Here is a 6,000-nt window from a genome sequence, read left to right as displayed (position 1 = left end):
GAGGTAATGTCATAATAATCAATATCTAATTCTCCTAAATGATTTTCTCATATTAAACTGATCATTTAATGTGGGGAAGTGCCAAGGGAGAAAAAGCTAGAATATTGGTTAAGCTAGCAGACTGGCCACAGTAGGGATCCAAAGGAGGGAAAATAGGGATCCAAAGGGGGGGCCATCTGCAAAAGAGCCATGTGAAACAATGGGCCAAAAAGACCCTAAGGTTCAGCCCATTAAGACTTCCAAAATGCTAAGGTTCCAAAATTCAAAGGTTGTGTCCAAAGGTCAACCCTAGGGAAAATTGGATGCTTAGTGTGTGCCCTAAAAGTCTTTTCACATCCCTACATGGGAGGGGGCGAGCCCCAAAGGTAGGGGATGAGAGAGAAAGCCACACACACACACACAGGCTCCCTTTACACAAAGGGAATGAGGGACACATGTCAGCTCCCTAGGCCAGATGCCCACAAGGTGTGCCCAATTCCTATTGGAAGACCCTTGAAGTGGACCAATGAGAATTAAGCTAGAGTAAATGTAGTTTAATTAATTTAAAAACATTTAATAAAAGAAACCAATGAGAATTAAGTCTCCTAGAAGACTATTGGGTAGTCTCCCAAAGGGTCCAATGAGCATTCAGAAGCCTCATGGCTTGCCTGATTTCTATTGGCCAGGAGACAAAGGGGTCCAATGAGAGTTTTGTTTAATTATTTAATTACCTAAAGCTCTCACAAAAGGGGAAAGGGGGACACATGTCAGAAGGCTATCACTTATGCTGCTTAATTCCTATTGGTTTGACCTGGGGAGGTCCAATGAGGCAAAAGCCAGACCTAATTAGCAGCTAGGGCTCGCCCAAGAGAGAGGGAGGGCTGATTTTTGCTTGGCATTGACACACACACACTCACACTTGACCATGTGTGAAGGAAGAATACTCTATCTCCTCCCAAGCTTTAATGGAGAGCTCATCACCTACTCCAAGCTTGTGAGATAGAAGCCTACATCAACACTCTCTTGGCATGTGGATGCAAATCCAACCAAGAGCCAAGCTTCAATGCATGCTCATCTTCTCTACCAAGCTAATTACTAAGCTAAGCTATGCTAATATGAGTGATAATGTGAGGAGATGTACATCTTTCTCGTAAGATACTCCTTCTTCCTCTCAATCTACTCTCATACCCTGCTAGCTCTCACCATCTTCGAAGGTGTGTGAGGTCTTGGGTCTGAGAACGGGGATAATTCAAGTTGTGTTTGATTTAGTGTTTTGCTTAGTGTATGAAGCTTCCATCTTCATTGCACTAGCTAGTCTTGAAGGAACACAAAGAATTGTATTGTACAATGTCTCTCTTGATGGGAGAAACTATAATACAAAGCCTTTTGGAGGGGGGACCGGCTCCATGCAAATCCGGTCCTCAACTGTTGTCAATAGCTTAATTTCTCTCTCTTTTGAAAGTATTGTCGATGCTATCTAATTAGGTGTTATGCTTTTTGTTGCTCTCTCCACCCAAGCACTCTTGTAATTCTCATTAGGAAGCTATTCTAATGAAATGCCCACTATGTTCATGCTGATTTCCGCTACACAAAAGTTATTAGGCCATTAAATGTTACAGTATCCCTAGATACATACGAGAAATGTGCAGCTACACATCCCCATGCACAACTCGATAATACCATCTCTCTCCATGAAATATACAAGAATACTAATAGAAACATCCATATCATCTTTTGATATAATCTAAATTTGAGGAGAAATGAGTCCCTAAAGGTAGGCATTCTTGAGCATCACCTTGTATGGCACATGAGCAAATCTGGTGAGACACTCCCACTCAATTACTAGCTTTGCGCACGTCAATTTGCAACCTATCTACCTTGTGTGGAACCATAATTCTACTAGAAATAGTCTAAACTATTGTTAGATTGTAAAGAATTAAGACATCATATTTTCGTCCTACTAGTTCTAAAACACAAATATTTCTTTTAACTTGCTGATAAGGAAAACTATGCCCACTAGATCAAGCACAAGTACTAATGATGAAGAGCCCCATTGACTGTTAAAATGAAGCTTGTACATAGCCCTTAAATTTTGTAACCTACTAGCCTCTTGGTAACCCCTTCTAAAGGAAAAATCCAATACATATTGTTATGCCAATGCTTCCATAATATACTTTGTTTTCAATGCAAGTTCTCCATGTCATGCTTTAAAGCGTCTGTCTATCAACGTGAGAGACAAAAGCAATTAGAACCACTTTGCCTGGTGAAGTTGAAACTATAGCAACGACAGGCAATCCGCCAGTTCGTCCTTCACTTTTTGCATTCATATTAGCAATTGAGTCCTAACAAGGCCTCAACGACACATTGCTGATGTAACAATTTCCCACTAATATGGTTCTCCATTCCATTTGGGAACATGTGCAAGAAAGCACGAGTACAAGCACACACAAAAAGCACTTTTGTGCAACGTGTGTGAACAGGTACCAAATCAACATTCATTGAAATAGGTGTAAGAGGGGATGTGCAATGTACAAAATGCATGGCAATGCCTCACCTTACAAAGGTAGAAGGATCACAACACCATACGTAGAAAGTAGGGAATCATAGAGCTCTTTATTCTTTCCCTGTGTCATAAGAGGTTGGCTTCTAGGACGAGCGTCAAACCTCATATATGTAGACAGTCTTCAAATGTTCATGAATCCTTGCCCTTACCACTCATTATTTGTTGGCATCTACACTCAGCACTGCAAAATGCTTGAGCTCCTTTGAAATATAAAACACAGGGTGAGAATCCCGTTTATCCTCTCATCGAAGAATATAGAAAGCTCCATGGATACTGAGTAACAGTCTTTATTAGTATCTGTTCAGTGATTGGAACATAGATTTGACTCATTTGCAAAAAACACACCCATTATTCAAGTCGTACAATCATCAATTGTGGTTGAAAAAAACCTAGAATTTGTGTAATCTACATACAAAATATGAAAGATACCGCTCAATTCAAAATCTATCGGTGAGATAACTCATAAAATTTACAAAAATTTAGGGTAAATAACGTTTAAACCTTCTTACGTGGTTAAGTTTTGTCTATAATTTCTCATGTGTAGGATTTCCTAGTGTTTAAGATAAAGTTTATTTTGAGCATTGAATCTTCGTTACATTCACACATTTGATCCGTTGTTCGACACCCCATTACAATAGTCCAAAGAAAGACAAGACTAGCCTTTTTTTTTGGTGTTGTTATGACAAGTACTGTAAACAAACCTCGCCAATACTCTCTACTTAAGGATTGGTATTAGTACGATGCAAAAATAGGCCCACAAAAATTTGAAGCACTATCTCATTTACTCAACAAGCAACACTGAAACAAATGAAAATCAAGGTATGGTATGTGTGAATCACCTGTATATGTAGATATCCATGCCCACACCTAGAAGGCACTTGCAAAGAGTGCACTCCTTCAGAAAATTGTCCACTAGGGGCGGGCAAGAAATGTTATCGACCAAGTTTGCAAATCATTGGAAGACAAAGGGTTGACATAATAGAAAATGGACTCTCTGTAGACCTTCCTCCAAGAAACTCCCTCCGTTTCCATTGTTCTCATTACTTTTGAGAGTAAGGAGATGTCAAGTCTTTGCATTTTGTGATGGTCAGTGGCTTGGCATGCTCGCCTCAAACATTGTCCCTTTGTTGTAAACATCATCTTGCTTTCTCTCTTCATCTGTGCTAGTAGTAGGCACACCTCGTTGCTCACCACATCTCATGAGCATTCTCTCTCTAGAGAAACATCTATGCATTACCAGATTCTGATGTCCCCTTTTAGCTTTTGCACTGCTCAAGTTGAGTAGAGGATCCAAGCTAGCGACCATCCTTAGACTGACAATAGGGCTTTCTGCGGTTGTTTCTCTCTCTCTCTCTCTAAGTATCATGCGAGTGAGTCTCTCTCTCAAAGGGAAACTAGCATGAATGAGGCTATGATCTAAGTTAGCTTCTTGACCACCACCCATGAGGTGTATATTTTGTTTGCAGAAATAAGTGCCAAAGACGACATGGTGCTCCATATGCAAGGACTTGTTCTTCTCCTCCTCCTCCAAGTTTATGGCTATGGCAAGGCCAGAGAGAGATCTGTGCTCCGGCACAGACCTTGGTCATATTCTCCCCAATGCTCTCTCCACGTTGACTATGAAGTGGGCTCACCATCATCATCATCCCCTTCACGATACCCATGAAGCTAATTGGATTTACAAAGCTGCTTCAATGGCGTTCATGCCTTGTGGTACACTCTTACATCAACCATCCTCAAGGCTTTCTATCGTCATGTAAAAACCCCAGCTACCCAAGAGAAAAAAACTCAACTTCTGATGAGTAGCAGTTGTCGCCATAGCCAACATATAAGATCAATTGCTAAAACCTCTTTCTAACACAATAGCCCCACACATCTTCAAGAAAAGAAATGCATGCAAAAATGCGATAAAGAGAAAGGTTCAAAGGGCCCAAGAAAGGCACTATGGTGTGGTAATCATCAGAGCGACAAAGAGCCCTATTCATAGAAGGATGCTTTGTCCTAGATCCCATATGAAAAAGTCATGAGCAACATGAATTTTCTCTTAAGGAACATGAGTTAGTTCAAAAAGGAGGGTTACAATTCTGGACAAGCTTGTCTATAACTGCATGTTTGATTGTTGTTGTGGATGATTGTACACTGCCTTCAAAAAGTTGGCCTCCTCCTTGTCAAACTTGCATGCACTTCTTTGTCCAAATGTAGAATCAAACAAAGTTTCCATCAAGTTCTGGATTTCCGTGTCCTTTTCATAGGCAAATTTCACCTTCTTTTGAGTGTTGGGGCCAAGAAATGGCTTAACAACCTCTAAAAAACTTCACCTTCTCAATTGTTGCTTTCGGACACCTTGTTGAATGTAGAATTCATCAAGCAAACATCTTTGATTGAGCACGTATAGTGACGACATTATAGAAGTAACCACAATTTTTTTTAGTAACTTTATAAATGAATGAAAAGAGAACCCCCTAAACTACCAAAAAACCAAGACAACCACAATAGAATATATACGTCTGAGCCCATCGGGCAAAATAACGGGCATAGAATGTAGACAAAGAGAGAGGTAAGACAACAAAGTCTGAGCAGACAAACCTTGGATCCATGGATAACTTGAGATTGGCAAGAGAAAGTCCATGAAAATACATTTCGAATACTTTAGGAGGATTATAAAGAATTGCATATGCAAGCCTCTCGGGGTACTGATTTTGAAGAACATGTGCTGTCTCTCGAGTTGTCCTCAATGAAATCATGGACATGTTCTATCATAAAATGTAACATCTAACCAGCCCAAATGATTTTTTCATATTAAACTGATCATTTAATGTGGGAGAATAAACGGGAACAAGGGTTAGAATATAGATATGTGCTTATGGATCTGTCTCAACACGAGGCCAAGGTTAAAGGGGTCCAAATGAGAGATGGTATGTTAAAGAGCAATGCTACCTAATGGAGCTTAAAGACCTTAGGGTTAGCTTCATTAAAGACCTCCAAAAGTTAGTGTTAAAAAGTCCTTTGACCTTAGGTAAGCTAGTGAGGTGGGAATCCTACTTAAGCATGACGTGCTTGCCGTGCTTGCTAACTAAGGTGCTTAAGATGTTTGTGGGAACCTTGCCCAAGCTTGAGGTGCTTCTCAGGCTTAAATGACTAAGGTTCTTGAAGTTTTCAATTCAAACATGATCTCTGAAGAGGCATAATCGATTTTCATGCTTAAATGACTAAGGTGCTTGAAGTGTTCAATTCAAACATGATATCTTAAGAAGCATAAAAGACACATGTCAAGATCCTTCCCATTTGGCCCTCATGATGTGATTGAATCCTATTGGATAGGCTTTAAAGGGGTCCAATGAGAATTTAGATGCATAAAAATAAATAATTAAGTTCTTTCTCTCAAAGAGGAAAAAGAGGACACATGTCCAAATGATATGATTTTAAATAATACAAAAGAGAGAGAGAGAGAGAGAGAG

The 6,000-nt window shown here is 39.9% G+C and overlaps 1 pseudogene; it reads right to left on the bottom strand.

Annotated features, from left to right (window-relative positions):
* Positions 1–2,671: 2,671 nt before the first annotated feature.
* Positions 2,672–6,000, bottom strand: part of LOC147463913 (uncharacterized) — a 60,259-nt pseudogene continuing 56,930 nt past the window's right edge.

This window comes from Adiantum capillus-veneris, chromosome 2, assembly GCF_014529385.1.
Source record: "Adiantum capillus-veneris isolate H3 chromosome 2, ASM1452938v2, whole genome shotgun sequence".
Taxonomy (NCBI): Eukaryota; Viridiplantae; Streptophyta; class Polypodiopsida; order Polypodiales; family Pteridaceae; genus Adiantum; species Adiantum capillus-veneris.
The sequence above is the reverse complement of the archived record's forward strand: the minus strand, read 5'-3'. Positions and strand labels throughout refer to the sequence as shown.